We start from the raw sequence: 17,619 nt of genomic DNA, 5'->3' as shown, positions 1-17,619 counted from the left end.
ATGGCTGGATGGCATCACTGACTCGATGGACATGAGTTTGAGTGAACTCCGGGAGCTGGTGATGGACCGGGAGGCCTGGTGTGCTGCAGTTCATGGGGTCACAAAGAGTCGGACACAACTGAGTGACTGATCTGAACTGAACTGAATGTCTCCCTTTAGTTTTGCCTAAACGTACTCCCTTTAACAGATTTGGAAAACACTTTCTGTGAAGGGACAGACAATAAGTATCTTTGGCTTCACAGGCTATATAGTCTGTTTTACAACAATTCAACTCTGCTATTGTAGTATGAAAGCAGCCATAGGTAATTACAATCAAACTTTATTTATAGAAACAAGTGCTGGGCTAGATGTAACCCATGCGCCATAGTTTCCAGACTCCTAATCTAGAGCTGTAGTCACTGTGGCTGAATTTGCTCCGCATGCAAAAACATGAATTTTATTGAAATATATTCAAAGACTATTTACTAAGTACCCACTATATCTGTGGCTTCCGGATATAGTCAGTACTCTGTGGTGCTAGCGGTAAAGAAACTGCCTGCCAATGCAGGAGAGGTAAGAGAAAAGGGTTCTGTCTCTCTGTTGGGAAGATCCCCTGGAGGAGGAAATGGCTACCCACTCCTGTATTCTTGCCTGGAGAATCCCAAGGGCAGGGCAGCCTGGCAGGTTACAGTCCATAAGGTTGCACAGAGTCGGACACAACTGAAGCGACTTAGCACTCACAAGTACGCAGGTGCCCACTATATCCAGCGTGTGCTAAGTGCTGAGTATACAGTAGAGAACAAAATGCAGTTCTTGCTCTCAAGGAGCACTTTGGAAAGTTCTGAGACCTTTTGAGTGAGATGACTTTTTATTATTTTTCTGATGCAATCGAACACTTAGCTCTGCTATAGAGATATTATGGTTTCATTACAACAGGGAACAATAACAAAAAAAGTACCCCACAATTAAAGGTCTAAATTCTCCTGGGAAAAGTCTTGACTCAGTCCATTTGCTCATTTGTTTTACTTTCTTTAAAGTCACGCTAATTATTTAAGAGAAGAAGAGAGGCTCTAAGTCCATCTAATTTTCTTGACTATTTTTATACATAAATTTTAAATTTCATGTGTTAAAAATAAGTATATTTTAGGATGTGAAGCTGATAATTTTTTAGAAATTCTTCCATGTTTAATCATTTCTGTTACCCCTCTCACACTCAGTGATGTCACTGAGGTGAATAAGAACTGACTCTACAAAAGAAAATTGAAAGGGTGAAAAGGACAAAGATCAATTCAAATATGAATAGAGATAATCATGTTTTAAATCTTATAATTAATTTAACATGTACAGTCCACAAAAAGATGTGGGCAGCAATAGAAACTCCCTGGTTTAAATCAAGAGAATTGGGGGATTAGAAATGACATTTAATAGAATTATTATTATAAGCATATCTTATTATTAAGATGAATGAAATTCACATTTTATCTGAGTTTCTGAACACATACTGAGCAATTACAAGAATGTTTAAGTAAATAAATCATTGAAGTCCTCTACTCAAGTTAATCCCCTTTAATTAGGCAAAAGCTTAGTAGAAAAGATTAGTCTTTACAGAGCTATCAGTATTTGAAAACTAAATTCAATTTGACAAATTAAAGAGATTAAATTCAAGGCAAAGTACAGGGTAAGGATCTAACAATCAGAAGACCTATTTGTGCATCTAATTCCTTGAGTAAACCTGGGCAAAATACTTTAAACCCTAAGCTCTAGATTGATGGGTGGATAGAGGAATGTGTGATAAAGCAAGTTAAATAATATGTTAATTATAGAATATAGATGCTGAGAATATGGATGTTCACTGTAAAATTCTTTCACCTTTTCTGTATGTATAAAAATTTTAGGAATAAACTATTGCAAATAAGAAAACTCCTCAGTTCCTTATAATTAGTGACAACAGGGTCATAGTCTCACTTTGACCATAAAAGATGGTTGTGTGTGTGTGTTACCTGACATGCTAACCAACTTGCAGTACCTGCACTACATTTCCCACATATTCCATTATTTTATCTCTAATTTTAGATGTTGGACTAGAAGGGACAGTGAAGATGGTATGGTATTCCTTCATTATCTTCATTTATGCCCACTCCATTGCAATTAGGAGAGCGGCCACAAGAACAATCAGAAGCTCCATGTCACGAATTTTTATGAAATGATTCCAAGGTGATAGCTATCAGTCCATCCCACCAGAACAATAGCAGAGTTCATAATCTGTGTGGAATATGGATAAACCATATTTCTTAGGAGAGAGGGGATAATGGAGAAATAAAAGTTTCCTAAAACAAATACTCCTTAGTATTTAGTTGACAACTTATCCAATTTTATGTTTGTATCATCAAGGGAAAATGGGGTCTTTTCTCAAAAGGGAAATTCTATTACTAATTCTTAATCACTAAAGGAATTAATATTCAAGGCCCTACTAGGAAGCAGGCTGGCTAGAAAGGTAGAAAACAATTTTAGTGTGAGTTAGGTGAAGAGGGCAAACCATGAGATATAGCTGGGTATGAGAGCTTCTCTGTGAGGCAGAGACTTTTTGGCTATTTCTGCTCACTATTATTTCCCTAGGTACTAGAACAGAGTCTAGGATGCAGTTATTGTTGTTGTTTAGTCACTCACTGGTGTCCGACTCTTTGTGACCCCTTGGACTGTAGCCCGCCAGGCTCCTCTGTCCATGAAATTTCCCAGGCAAGAATACTGGAGTGAGTTGCCATTTTCTTCTTCAGGGGATCTTCCAGACTGAGGGACTGAACCTGCATCTCCTGCATTGCAGGCAGATTCTTTACCACTAGCCACTTGGAAAGCCCTAGCACACAGTAGGTACTCATTAAATACCGAATAAAGGAATTCTCCTCAGTTGACTAGATTGTAAGCCCATTTAAAGCATGTACCAGAGCTTGCCATTAATTATATTAAAAAGAACCAGGAAGTCTAGCCTGAAACTAAAACACCATAGTTTAAAATTAGAATACCGGTAGGATGTAGTGTTTCTTATCATTCTCATAGTACGACTCTTTCTCTCTCTCAGCTTGTTCATTCAGAAATTTTAACAGCTTAACACTTTGCATGAGATGAAGTATGTATTTTGAAAAAGAAGAAAGGGAACTTTTACTTTCAGATACTAAGAGGACTAATATTTCCTAGTTGCAATTTTTTGTTGTTGTTGTTTTTGTTTTTTAATTTTTAAATTTTTTTAAATTTTATTTTATTTTTAAACTTTACAATATTGTATTAGTTTTGCCAAATAGACATTTAGGCAGTCATGTGTATATTACAGTTAACTGTTTTCTGTAGAATTTGCCTACCTTTATGTTGCTGTGACTTTTGGATGACTGGAAGAACTCGTATGAATCAGGAAGTATTAATGATTGCTATTCCTGAAAAACAAAAAAAAGAACTGATAAATTTGTAAATTTTCACTGGCTGTTTGAGATAGAGCTGGTAATTAATCATCTATTCATTCAGTCATTCAACAGGTACTTAATGAGTGGCTATAATGCTTCAAAAGAATTGATGCCTTTGAACTGTGGTGTTGGAGAAGACTCCAGAGAGTCCCTTAGACTGCAAGGAGATTAAGCTAGTCCATCCTAAAGGAAATCGGTCCAGAATATTCATTGGAAGGACTGATTCTGAAGCTGAAACTCCAATACTTTGGCCACCTGATGCAAAAAAGTGACTCACTGGAAAAGACCCTGATGCTGGGAAAGATTGAAGGAAGGCAGGAGGAGAAGAGGATGACAGAGGATGAGATGGTTGGATGGCATCACTGACTCAATGGACATGAGTTTGAGCAAGTTCTGGGAGTTGGTGATGGACAGGGAAGCCCGACCTGCTGCAGTCCATGGGGTCGCAAAGAGTCAGACACGACTGAGGTGATAATGCTTCAGGCGCTGAGCTAGGACTTAAGGATATGAAAACAGTAAGAGTGGATCCATCTCCTACAGGAGCTCACAGCCTAGTTGGAGAGAGAGAGATAAGGGTATCAATCAACAGAGTGCAGTGTAATAGAAAAGTACTACAAAAAAGCAATAGAGAAATGGGGAACTTGATTAGTTTTCTAGTGTAATTGACTACACAACATTAACTAATAACAGAATCATTTTAAACAATAATAGAATCATTTTTATATCAGAAGAGTTTTGAAAAACTATGAACCAACTATAGTATTTCACTTAAAAAAAGAAACTAATTTTATATTACTATTTTGTTAGTGTGTTGGTGCACATGGTCTTTAAAAACAAAACATTAAAAATGTGAAAAATGGGAGGAGGAGACAAGATGGCGGAGGAGTAGGACGGGGAGAACACTTTCTCCCCCACAAATTCATCAAAAGAGCATTTAAACGCCGAGTAAATTCCACAAAACAACTTCTGAATGCCGGCAGAGGACATCAGGCACCTAGAAAAGCAACCCAACTCTTCGAAAGGAGGTAGGAAAAAATATTAAAGACAAAAAAAAGAGACAAAAGAGGGAGGGACGGAGTTCCGTCCCGGGAAGGGAGTCTTAAAAAGAGAGAAGTTTCTAAACACCAGGAAACCTTCTCACTGCCGAATCTGTGCCGAGCTTTGGAAGCACAGAGGGCAACATAACAGGGAGAAAAAATAAACAATTAAAACTCGCAGATTGCGAGCCCTACGGTAACTCCCCCAGCGGAGAAGCAGCGCAGACGCCTGCACACGCCATTAGCAAGCGGGGGCTGGGCAGGGAGGCGCGGCGCAGGCTGCATCACTCAGAGTAAGAATCTGGCCTGAATACCCTGAGCGCTATCTGAGCGAAATAATTTGGGCTAGCAAACCAGACTGTGGGATATCTACCACGCGAATAGCCAGCCCCAACCTAAGACACTGCCAGGCCCGCGCACGGAACAAAGGACTGAACAGAGATAGCCGGCTGCAGACCTTCCCCCTCTGGTAACAGGCAGCCAGAGCCGGAAGGGGACAATCGCAGCCCCAGAGAGACATTATCTATAAAACTGTAAGCAGGCTTCTTTGCTAACTAAAACTTCTTGGGGGTCTGGACAGTCAACATCTGCCTGAGAAGGTGCGCCGGTTTTACACCCAGATAACTGAGTGGCGGTGAGGCGATAAGTCGCAGCATTGGCGTTCACCAAACACCTCATCACCTGAGCTGCTCGGACCTGGGAAGAGCACAAAATGCAGGCCCAACAGAGTCTGCGCCTCTGAGGACTACCCGAGTGCCTGAACGTGAGCGGCTTGGACCTGGGAGGTACATGCAGCCCAGGGCCGGCCTCGGATTGTTCTTGGCGGAACAACCTAGAGCCCGAGCAGTGTGGGCAGGGAGGCTACACGCGCCCTGAGTGGGGACAGACACAGTGTGGCTGAGGCACTGAGAGCGCACACCAGTGTTATTTGTTTGCAGCATCCCTCCCTCCCTCCCCACAGCGCGACTGAACAAGTGAGCCTAAAAAAAAAAAAAAAAAAAGTTTCCCCCACCGTCCCCTTTGTGTCAGGGCGGAAGCCAGACACTGAAGAGACCAGCAAACAGAAGAAGTTATAACAGAGGGAAACGCCTTGGAAGCTACAGGCAATAGATTAAACCCTGTGGTTACTACGGACTACATAGGAAGGGGCCTATAGATCTTGAGAAATATAAGTCGGACCAAGGAACTAGCCAAAAATGAACTGAACCCACCATACAACAAAACCAGAGAAAGTCCTAGATATATTTTTACTATTTTTACGATCATTCTTTCTTTTGTTCTTTTTCTTTTTAATTAAAAAAATTTTTTAAGTCCTCTATTGTTCCTTTAATTTTCACTTTTATAACCTATTACTTTGCAGAAAAAAAAAAGACCCTATTTTTTTCTTCTTCAGCAAACTTCATATATATATATTTTATAATTTTTTGACCTTTTTTTTTTTTTTCTTCTTCTTCTTTTCTTTAACATTGTATTTTTGAAATTCCAAACTCTACTCTAGTTTTTTTAATTTTATCTTTTTGGTATATGTTATCAATTTTGTACCTACAGTTTTTTTTATAATTTCTGTGATTTTTTTTTTTCTGTTTCATTCTCTTCTTTTATATAACATTGTATATCTGAAATTCCAAACTCTACTCTAGATTTTTAATTTATGCTTTTTGGTATTTGATATCAAATTTGTACCTGTATTTTCTTTATAATTTTTGTGACATTGTTTTTGTTTGTTTGTTTTCTCTCTTTATGTTTCTTCTTCCTTTTTTTTAACATTGTATTTTTGAAATTTCAAACTCTACTCTAGATTTTTAATTTTTGCTTTTTGGTATTAGTTATCAATTTTGTACATGTATTTTCTTTATAATTTTCACGACCCTGTTTGTTTTTCTTTGTTCGTTTTTTCTCTCTTTCTTTTCCTTCTTCTTTTCTTTAACATCGTATTTTTCAAATTCCAAACTCTACTCTAGATTTTCAATTTTTGCTTTTATGTATTTGTTACCAATTTTGTACCTTTAAGAACCCAATGTTCAGGACCCATTTTTCACTACGGAGCGAGATTACTGGCTTGACTGCTCTCTCTCCCTTTGGACTCTCCTTTTTCTCCACCAGGTCGCCTGTGTCTCCTCCCTAACCCCTCTCTACTCTACCCAACTCTGTGAGTTTATGTGTGTTCCAGATGGTGGAGAACACTTAGGGAACTGATTACTGGCTGGATCTGTCTCCCTCCTTTTCATTCCCCCCTTTTATCCCTCTGGCCACCTCTGTCTCCTTCCTCCTTCTTCTCTTCTCTGTATAACTCCGTGAACATCTCTGAGTGGTCCAGTTGTGGAATGCACATAAGGAAGTGACTACTGGCTACCCCACTCTCTCCACTATTGATTCCACCTCATCTCAATTGGGTCACCTCTAACTCCCTCCTCCCACTTCTCTTCTCCATGTAATGCTGTGAACCTCTCTGAGTGACCCTCACAGTAGAGAAACTTTTCATCTTTAACATAGATGTTTTATCAAAGGTGCTGTATAGAAGGAGAAGTTTTGAAACTACTGTAAAAATAAGACCGATAACTGGAAGCAGGAGGCTTAAGTCCAAACCCCGACTCCAGGGAACTCCTGACTCCAAGGAACATTAATTGACAGGAGCTCATCAAACGCCTCCAAACCAACACTGAAACTAAGCACCACACAAGGGCTAACAAGTTCCAGGGCAAGACATACCAAGCAAATTCTCCAGCAACAAAGGAGCACAGCCCTGAGCTTCAAGATACAAGCTGCCCAAAGTCACCCCAAAACCATAGACATCTCATAACTCATTACTGGACACCCACCAGAACACCGACACAAGCTTCCCTAACCAGGAAACCTTGACAAGCCACCTGTACAAACCCACACACAGCGAGGAAAAGCCACAATAAAGAGAACTCCACAAACTGCCAGAATATAGAAAGGACACCCCAAACTCAGCAATTTAAACAAGATGAAGAGACAGAGGAATACCCAGCAGATAAAGGAACAGGATAAAAGCCCACCAAACCAAACAAAAGAGGAAGAGATAGGGAATCTACCTGATAAAGAATTCCGAATAATGATAGTGAAATTGATCCAAAATCTTGAAATAAAAATGGAACCACAGATAAATAGCTTGGAGACTAAGATTGAGAAGATGCAAGAAAGGTTTAACAAGGACCTAGAAGAAATAAAACAGAGTCAATATAGTGAATAATGCAATAAATGAAATTAAAAACACTCTGGAGGCAACAAATAGTAGAGTAACAGAGGCAGAAGATAGGATTAGTGAATTAGAAGATAGAATGGTAGAAATAAATGAATCAGAGAGGATAAAAGAAAAACGAATTAAAAGAAATGAGGACAATCTCAGAGACCTCCAGGACAATATTAAACGCTACAACATTCGAATCATAGGGGTCCCAGAAGAAGAAGACAAAAAGAAAGACCATGAGAAAATACTTGAGGAGATAATAGTTGAAAACTTCCCTAAAATGGGGAAGGAAATAATCACCCAAGTCCAAGAAACCCAGAGAGTCCCAAACAGGATAAACCCAAGGAGAAACACCCCAAGACACATATTAATCAAATTAACAAAGATCAAACACAAAGAACAAATATTAAAAGCAGCAAGGGAAAAACAACAAATAACACACAAGGGAATTCCCATAAGGATAACAGCTGATCTTTCAATAGAAACTCTTCAAGCCAGGAGGGAATGGCAAGACATACTTAAAATGATGAAAGAAAATAACCTACAGCCCAGATTATTGTACCCAGCAAGGATCTCATTCAAGTATGAAGGAGAAATCAAAAGCTTTTCAGACAAGCAAAAGCTGAGAGAATTCTGCACCACCAAACCAGCTCTCCAACAAATACTAAAGGATATTCTCTAGACAGGAAACACAAAAACGGTGTATAAGTTCGAACCCAAAACAATAAAGTAAATGGCAACGGGATCATACTTATCAGTAATTACCTTAAACGTAAATGGGTTGAATGCCACAACCAAAAGACAAAGACTGGCTGAATGGATACAAAAACAAGACCCCTACATATGTTGTCTACAAGACACCCACCTCAAAACAGGGGACACATACAGACTGAAAGTGAAGGGCTGGAAAAAGATTTTCCACGCAAATAGGGACCAAAAGAAAGCAGGAGTAGCAATACTCATATCAGATAAAATAGACTTTAAAACAAAGGCTGTGAAGAGAGACAAAGAAGGTCACTACATAATGATCAAAGGATCAATCCAAGAAGAAGATATAACAATTATAAATATATATGCACCCAACACGGGAGCGCCACAATATGTAAGACAAATGCTAACAAGTATGAAAGGAGAAATTAACAATAACACAATAATAGTGGGAGACTTTAATACCCCACTCACACCTATGGATAGATCAACTAAACAGAAAATTAAAAAGGAAACACAAACTTTAAATGATACAATAGACCAGTTAGACCTAATTGATATCTATAGGACATTTCATCCCAAAACAATGAATTTCACCTTTTTCTCAAGTGCACATGGAACCTTCTCCAGGATAGATCACATCCTGGGCCATAAAGCTAGCCTTGGTAAATTCAAAAAAACAGAAATCATTCCAAGCATCTTTTCTGACCACAATGCAGTAAGATTAGATCTCAATTACAGGAGAAAAACTATTAAAAATTCCAACATATGGAGGCTGAACAACGCGCTGCTGAATAACCAACAAATCACAGAAGAAATCAAAAAAGAAATCAAAATTTGCATAGAAACGAATGAAAATGAAAACACAACAACCCAAAACCTGTGGGACACTGTAAAAGCAGTCCGAAGGGGAAAGTTCATAGTAATACAGGCAAACCTCAAGAAACAAGAAAAAAGTCAAATAAATAACCTAACTCTACACCTAAAGCAACTAGAAAAGGAAGAAATGAAGAACCCCAGGGTTAGTAGAAGGAAAGAAATCTTAAAAATTAGAGCAGAAATAAATGCAAAAGAAACAAAAGAGACCATAGCAAAAATCAACAAAACCAAAAGCTGGTTCTTTGAAAGGATAAATAAAATTGACAAACCATTAGCCACACTCATCAAGAAACAAAGGGAGAAAAATCAAATCAATAAAATTAGAAATGAAAATGGAGAGATCACAACAGACAACACACAAATACAAAGGATCATAAGAGACTACTATCAACAATTATATGCCAATAAAATGGACAACGTGGAAGAAATGGACAAATTCTTAGAAAAGTACAACTTACCAAAACTTGACCAGGAAGAAATAGAAAATCTTAACAGACCCATCACAAGCACGGAAATTGAAACTGTAATCAAAAATCTTACAGCAAACAAAAGCCCAGGTCCAGATGGCTTCACAGCTGAATTCTACCAAAAATTTAGAGAAGAGCTAACACCTATCCTGCTCAAACTCTTCCAGAAAATTGCAGAGGAAGGTAAACTTCCAAACTCATTCTATGAGGCCACCATCACCCTAATACCAAAACCTGACAAAGATCCCACAAAAAAAGAAAACTACAGGCCAATATCACTGATGAACATAGATGCAAAAATCCTTAACAAAATTCTAGCAACCAGAATCCAGCAACACATTAAAAAGATCATACACCATGACCAAGTGGGCTTTATCCCAGGGCTGCAAGGATTCTTCAATATCCGCAAATCAATCAATGTAATACACCACATTAACAAATTGAAAAATAAAAACCATATGATTATCTCAATAGATGCAGAGAAAGCCTTTGACAAAATTCAACACCCATTTATAATAAAAACTCTCCAGAAAGCAGGAATAGAAGGAACATGCCTCAACATAATAAAAGCTATATATGACAAACCCACAGCAAACATTATCCTCAATGGTGAAAAATTGAAAGCATTTCCTCTAAAGTCAGGAACAAGACAAGGGTGCCCACTTTCACCATTACTATTCAACATAGTTTTGGAAGTTTTGGCCACAGCAATCAGAGCAGAAAAAGAAATAAAAGGAATCCAAATTGGAAAAGAAGAAGTAAAACTCTCACTATTTGCAGATGACATGATCCTCTACATAGAAAACCCTAAAGACTCCACCAGAAAATTACTAGAACTAATCAATAAATATAGTAAAGTTGCACGATATAAAATCAACACACAGAAATCCCTTGCATTCCTATACACTAATAATGAGAAAACAGAAAGAGAAATTAAGGAAACAATTCCATTCACCATTGCAATGGAAAGAATAAAATACTTAGGAATATATCTACCTAAAGAAACTAAAGACCTATATATATAAAACTATAAAACACTGGTGAAAGAAATCAAAGAGGACACTAATAGATGGAGAAATATACCATGTTCATGGATTGGAAGAATCAATATAGTGAAAATGAGTATACTACCCAAAGCAATCTATAGATTCAATGCAATCCCTATCAAGCTACCAACAGTATTCTTCACAGAGCTAGAACAAATAATTTCACAATTTGTATGGAAATACAAAAAACCTCGAATAGCCAAAGCGATCTTCAGAAAGAAGAATGGAACTGGAGGAATCAACCTACCTGACTTCAGGCTCTACTACAAAGCCACAGTTATCAAGACAGTATGGTACTGGCACAAAGACAGAAATATAGATCAATGGACCAAAATAGAAAGCCCAGAGATAAATCCACGCACATATGGACACCTTATCTTTGACAAAGGAGGCAAGAATATACAATGGATTAAAGACAATCTCTTTAACAAGTGGTGCTGGGAATAGTGGTCAACCACTTGTAGAAGAATGAAACTAGAACACTTTCTAACACCATACACAAAAATAAACTCAAAATGGATTAAAGACCTAAACATAAGACCAGAAACTATAAAACTCCTAGAGGAGAACATAGGCAAAACACTCTCTGACATACATCACAGCACGATCCTCTATGACCCACCTCCCAGAATATCGGAAATAACAGCAAAAATAAACAAATGGGACCTAATTAACCTTAAAAGCTTCTGCACATCAAAGGAAACTATCAGCAAGGTGAAAAGACAGCCTTCAGAATGGGAGAAAATAATAGCAAATGAAGCAACTGACAAACAACTAATCTCAAAAATATACAAGCAACTCCTACAGCTCAACTCCAGAAAAATAAATGACCCAATCAAAAAATGGGCCAAAGAACTAAATAGACATTTCTCCAAAGAAGACATACAGATGGCTAACAAACACATGAAAAGATGCTCAACATCACTCATTATCAGAGAAATGCAAATCAAGACCACTATGAGGTACCATTTCACACCAGTCAGAATGGCTGCGATCCAAAAGTCTACAAATAATAAACGTTGGAGAGGGTGTGGAGGAAAGGGAACCCTCTTACACTGTTGGTGGGAATGCAAACTAGTACAGCCACTATGGAGAACAGTGTGGAGATTCCTTAAAAAACTGGAAATAGAACTGCCTTATGATCCAGCAATCCCACTGCTGAGCATACACACTGAGGAAACCAGAAGGGAAAGAGACACGTGTACCCCAATGTTCATCGCAGCACTGTTTATAATAGCCAGGACATGGAAGCAACCTAGATGTCCATCAGCAGATGAATGGATAAGAAAGCTGTGGTACATATACACAATGGAGTATTACTCAGCCATTAAAAAGAATACATTTGAATCAGTTCTAATGAGGTAGATGAAACTGGAGCCTATTATACAGAGTGAAGTAAGCCAGAAGGAAAAACACCAATACAGTATACTAACACATATATATGGAATTTAGAAAGATGATAACAATAACCCTGTGTACGAGACAGCAAAAGTGACGCTGATGTATGGAACAGTCTTTTGGACTCTGTGGGAGAGGGAGAGGGTGGGAAGATTTGGGAGAATGGCATTGAAACATGTAAAATATCATGTATGAAACGAGATGCCAGTCCAGGTTCAATGCACGATACTGGATGCTTGGGGCTAGTGCACTGGGACGACCCAGAGGGATGGTATGGGGAGGGAGGAGGGAGGAGGATTCAGGATGGGGAGCACATGTATACCTGTGATGGATTCATTTTGATATTTGGCAAAACTAATACAATTATGTAAAGTTTAAAAATAAAATAAAATTTAAAAAAATGTGAAAAATGAATTATTATACAGGAGTACAAGCTTTAATAAACAGCATAATTTTTAACCAATTTTGAGATAGAATTCACATACCATAAAGTTCACCTTTTAACGTGTATATTTCAGTGTTTTTTGGTATATTCAATGAATTTATAGCCACTGTCACTAGGTAATTTCAAAATAATTTTAACTACCCTGAAAGAAACTCCATTCTCATTAGCAGTCACTCCCCATTCTCTTTAAAAACTCCTCCCAGCCCTAAGCAACTACTAATCTACTTTGCCTACTCAGGACATTTCATATCAATAAAATTATATATATGATATTTTGTGTGTGGCTTCCTTCATTTGGCACAATGTTTTCAAGATCTATCCATGTGTAAGAATGTATCAGTAGTTTATTCATTTTCATGGCTAAATAAAATTCATATATATATACAAACACATATATATATATGATGGTGAGCATCTTCAGTTCAGTCACTAAGTCATGTCCGACTCTTTGCAACCCCATGCATCACAGCACACCAGGCCTCCCTGTCCATCACCAACTCCCAGAGTTCGCTCAAACTCATGTCCATCGAGTCAGTGATGTCATCCAGCCATCTCATCTGTCGTCCCCTTCTCCTCCGGCCCCAATCCCTCCCAGCATGAGGGTCTTTTCCAATAAGTCAACTCTTCGCATGAGGTGGCCAAAGTATTGGAGTTTTAGCCTCAGCATCAGTCCTTCCAATGAACACCCAGGGCTGATCTCCTTCAGAATGGACTGGTTGGATCTCCTTGCAGGCCAAGGGACTCTCAAAAGTCTTTTCCAACACCACAGTTCAAAAGCATCAATTCTTTGGCGCTCAGTTTCTTCACAGTCCAAAACTCACATCCATACATGACCACTGGAAAACCCATAGCCTTGACTAGACGGACCTTTGTTGGCAAAGTAATGTCTCTGCTTTTCAATATGCTATCTAGGTTGGTCATAACTTTCCTTCCAAGGAGTAAGTGTCTTTTAATTTCATGGCTGCAATAACCGTCTGCAGTGATTCTGGAGCCCCAAAAAATAAAGTCTGACACTGTTTCCACTGTTTCTCCATCTATTTCCCACGAAGTGATGGGACCAGATGCCATGATCTTCGTTTTCTGAATGTTGAGCTTTAAGCCAACTTTTTCACTCTCCTCTTTCACTTTCATCAAGAGGCTTTTTAGTTCCTCTTCACTGTCTGCCATAAGGGTTGTGTCATGTGCATATCTGAGGTTATTGTTAATTCTCCTGGTAATCTTGATTCCAGCTTGTGTTTCTTCCAGTCTAGCATTTCTCATGATGTACTCTGCATATAAGTTAAATAATCAGGGTGACAATATACAGCCTTGATGTATTCCTTTTCCTATTTGGAACCAGTCTGTTGTTCCATGTCCAGTTCTAACTGTTGCTTCCTGACCTGCATACAGGTTTCTCAAGAGACATGTCAGGTGCTCTGGTATTCCCATCTCTTTCAGAATTTTCCACCGTTTATTGTGATCCACACAGTCAAAGGCTTTGGCATAGTCAATAAAGCAGAAATAGATGTTTTTCTTGAACTCTCTTGCTTTTTCCATGATCCAGCAGATGTTGGCAATTTGATCTCTCATTTCTCTGCCTTTTCTAAAACCAGCTTGAACATCTGGAAGTTCACAGTTCACGTATTGCTCAAGCGTGGCTTGGAGAATTTTAAGCATTACTTTACTAGCGTGTGAGATGAGTGCAATTGTGCGGTAGTTTGAGCATTCTTTGGCATTGCCTTTCTTTGGGATTGGAATGAAAACTAACCTTTTCCAGTGAGCATTTAGTAGCTGTTTATTGGTCATTTGTATGTCTTCTTTAGAGAAATATCTATTTAGATCCTTTGCTGTTTTTTAATTGGATTATTATAGAGTTTTAAGAGTTCCTTATGTATTCTAAGTACCTTATTATATAAGAAATTTGGAAATGTTTTCTCCCATTCTGTGGGTTGTCTTTTCACTTTCTTGATGGTATCATTCGCAGCACAAAAGTTTTAAATTTTGGTATAGTCTAATTTATCTTTTCCTTTTGTTTTGTCACTTGTGTTTTTTTTTGGTGTCATATTTAAGAAATCACTGTTTTAATCCAAGGTAACAGCACAATTTTTAAACAATAGGTCAACTATAACTGAGTACTCAAAACAAAGGTATCTTCACCACTACCTATGGTTGTAGGCTGCCTTGGTATCATTAGATCTTATTTCTTTAACACTTTTATCTTTTTCAAAGTACTTTTTACCTGGAGACTCAACATAGCATTTAATCCAACAAATTATCACAGGTGCTAGTATCAGGCACTCTCATCTCCAGGACTGAAGGATGATTAAAACAGTATCCCTGAGAAAGACACTGAATACTTACCTACAGTATATTGTGTATAAATATTATGAAGAGGCAATATACATGATGCTATCAGAACACTGATGAAGTAATTCTACTTGGCGTGGTGTTGGGAGTCAGGGAAAGTTCACAAAAAGAGTTTAGCCAACTCAATAAATATTTATTGGGTATCTATTCTATGGTAGATATTGTGCTAGGTTCCAGAATGTAGCAGTGAATAATTCTGATATGGTTGTAGCTTTCAAGGAGCTAACAGTCTAGAGCAGATGTGGCCTGTGAATGACCTGTAAACTAAGAATGGTTTTTACAGTTTTAAAGAGTTATAGCACAAACAAAGAAGGATATACAACAGCAAGAAAAATAAAACAGATATGCCGAGATGGTCTAAAATATTTACTATCTGGTCATTTATAGAAAAACTTTCCTGTCCCTTGGTCTTGAGCAGTGGTTCTCAAATTTGGCTACATATTGGAGTCACTTGTGAAACTTTAAAAAAATTACACAGATGCATGAGTCCCAAGCTGAGATTCTTACATAACTAGTCTGTTGAATGGTCAGAGCCACAGGAATTTTTAAAAGCTTCCAAATTGACTCTAGCATAGAGGTGATGCTGAGAAAAATTGTTCTAGAGCACTGCTGTCAACTAGAGTTTTCTCCAACGATCAAGATGTTCTATAGAGTCAGTACTCCCTATTCATGGATGCAGAAACTGTGGGTAGGGAGGACTGATAGTACTATGCCATTTTATAAAAGGGACTTGAGTATCCACAGATTTTGGTATCCATGGGGGTCCTGGACCAATCTCTTGTAAATACAAGCCACAGCTGTACTATCCTGTCCAACACTGTAGCCACTGGTGACATGGATACTAAGCACTTGAAATCTGGCTACAGTAGTTGACCTAGGAACTGATTTTTTAATTTTATTTAATATTAATCAATTTGAATCTAAAATAGCCACATGTAGCTATTGACCACTATATTGGCTATGGCAGCCCTAGAAGGAAGGCTGATATGAAACAAAGATCAAATGATACCCATGGAGAGGTTATATGTTCTGTTCTAATTGTTTTACATATGACAACTTCTTTAATCTCCAAAACAAACCCCTGGGCTAAGTATGATTATCTTCTCCATTATCAAAATGAAGAAACTAAGAAACAGAGAGGTTTAACTAAGAGTTTAAATAATTTGCTCAAGGTCTAATAGTCACTAAGTGGTAGAATTAACATTAGAACTCAAGTTATTTGGCTCTAAAACCCATGCTCTTAATAATTCACAAAACCCATCAATTAGTTAAATAACATAGGAACCTGGAATGTTAGATCCATGAATCAAGGCAAATTGGAAGTGGTCAAACAGGAGATGACAAGAGTGAACGCCGACATTCTAGGAATCAGTGAACTAAGATGGACTGGAATGGGTGAATTTAACTCAGATGACCATTATATCTACTACTGTGGGCAGGAATCACTTAGAAGAAATGGAGTAGCCATCATAGTCTACAAAAGAGCCTGAAATGCACTACTTGGATGCAGTCTCAAAAACGACAGACTGATTGATCTCTGTTCGTTTCCAAGGCAAACTATTTAATATCACAGTAATCCAAGTCTATGCCCCAACGAGTAACACTGAAGAAGCTGAAGTTGAACAGTTCTATGAAGACTTACAAGACCTTCTAGAACTAACACCCAAAAAAGATGTCCTTTTCATTATAGGGGACTGGAATGCAAAAGTAGGAAGTCAAGAAACATCTAGAGTAACAGACAAATTTGGCTTTGGAGTACAAAATGAAGCAGCGTAAAGGCTAACAGAGTTCTGGCAAGAGAACGCACAGGTCATAGCAAACACCCTCCACCAACAACACAAGAGAAGTCTCTACACATGGACATCACCAGATGGTCGACACCGAAATCAGACTGATTATATTCTTTGCAGCCAAAGATGAAGAAGCTCTATACAGTCAGCAAAAACAAGACCGGGAGCTGACTGTGGCTCAGATCACGAACTCCTTATTGTCAAATTCAGACTGAAAATTAAGAAAGTGGAGAAAACCACTAGACCATTCAGGTATAACCTAAATCAAATTCCTTATGACTGTACAGTGGAAGTGAGAAATAGATTTAAGGGACTAGAACTGATAGACAGAGTGCCTGATGAACTATGGATGGAGGTTCATGACACTGTACAGGAGACAGGGATCAAGACTATCCACAAGAAAAAGAAATCCGAAAAAGCAAAATGGCTGTCTGAGGAGCCCTTACAAATAGCTGTGAAAAGAAGGGAAGTGAAAAGCAAAGGAGAAAAGGAAAGATATACCCATTTGAATGCAGTGTTCCAAAGAATGGCAAGGAGAGAGGAGAAAGCATTCCTCAGTAATCAATGCAAAGAAATAGAGGAAAACAATAGAATGGGAGAGACTAGAGATCTCTTCAAGAAAATTAGAGATACCAAGGGAACATTTCATGCAAAAATGGGCTCAATAAAGGAAAGAAACGGTAGGGACCTAACAGAAGCAGAAGATATTAAGAAGAGGTGGCAAGAATACACAGAGGAACTGTACAAAAATGATCTTCATGACCTAGATAATCACAATGGTGTGATCACTCATCTAGAGCCAGACATTCTGGAATGTGAAGTCAAGTGGGCCTTAGAAAGCATCACTAAGAACAAAGCTAG

The 17,619-nt window shown here is 38.2% G+C and overlaps 1 protein-coding gene across 12 annotated transcripts in view; it reads right to left on the bottom strand.

Moving 5' to 3' along the window:
- Window positions 1–17,619, bottom strand: part of DCX (doublecortin) — a 398,585-nt gene that overhangs the window by 283,956 nt on the left and 97,010 nt on the right. For 8 of the 12 annotated variants that reach the window (XR_015159047.1, XM_086388050.1, XM_086388060.1 and 5 more), the window contains one exon: window positions 3,333–3,404. The exons of 1 other annotated variant lie outside the window; for it this stretch is intronic. The gene's annotated coding sequence lies outside the window, so the exon portion shown is untranslated. Of the gene's footprint in view, window positions 1–3,332; window positions 3,405–3,856; window positions 3,983–17,619 lie in introns of all 12 variants that reach the window. 3 more of the 12 variants (XR_015159048.1, XM_086388051.1, XM_086388057.1) reach the window with 1 other exon arrangement.

Source organism: Bos grunniens, chromosome X (genome assembly GCF_055505025.1).
Source record: "Bos grunniens cultivar Pamir isolate PY7600 chromosome X, Bosgru_T2T1.0, whole genome shotgun sequence".
NCBI lineage: Eukaryota > Metazoa > Chordata > Mammalia > Artiodactyla > Bovidae > Bos > Bos grunniens.
This window is presented reverse-complemented; position numbering and strand designations above follow the sequence as displayed.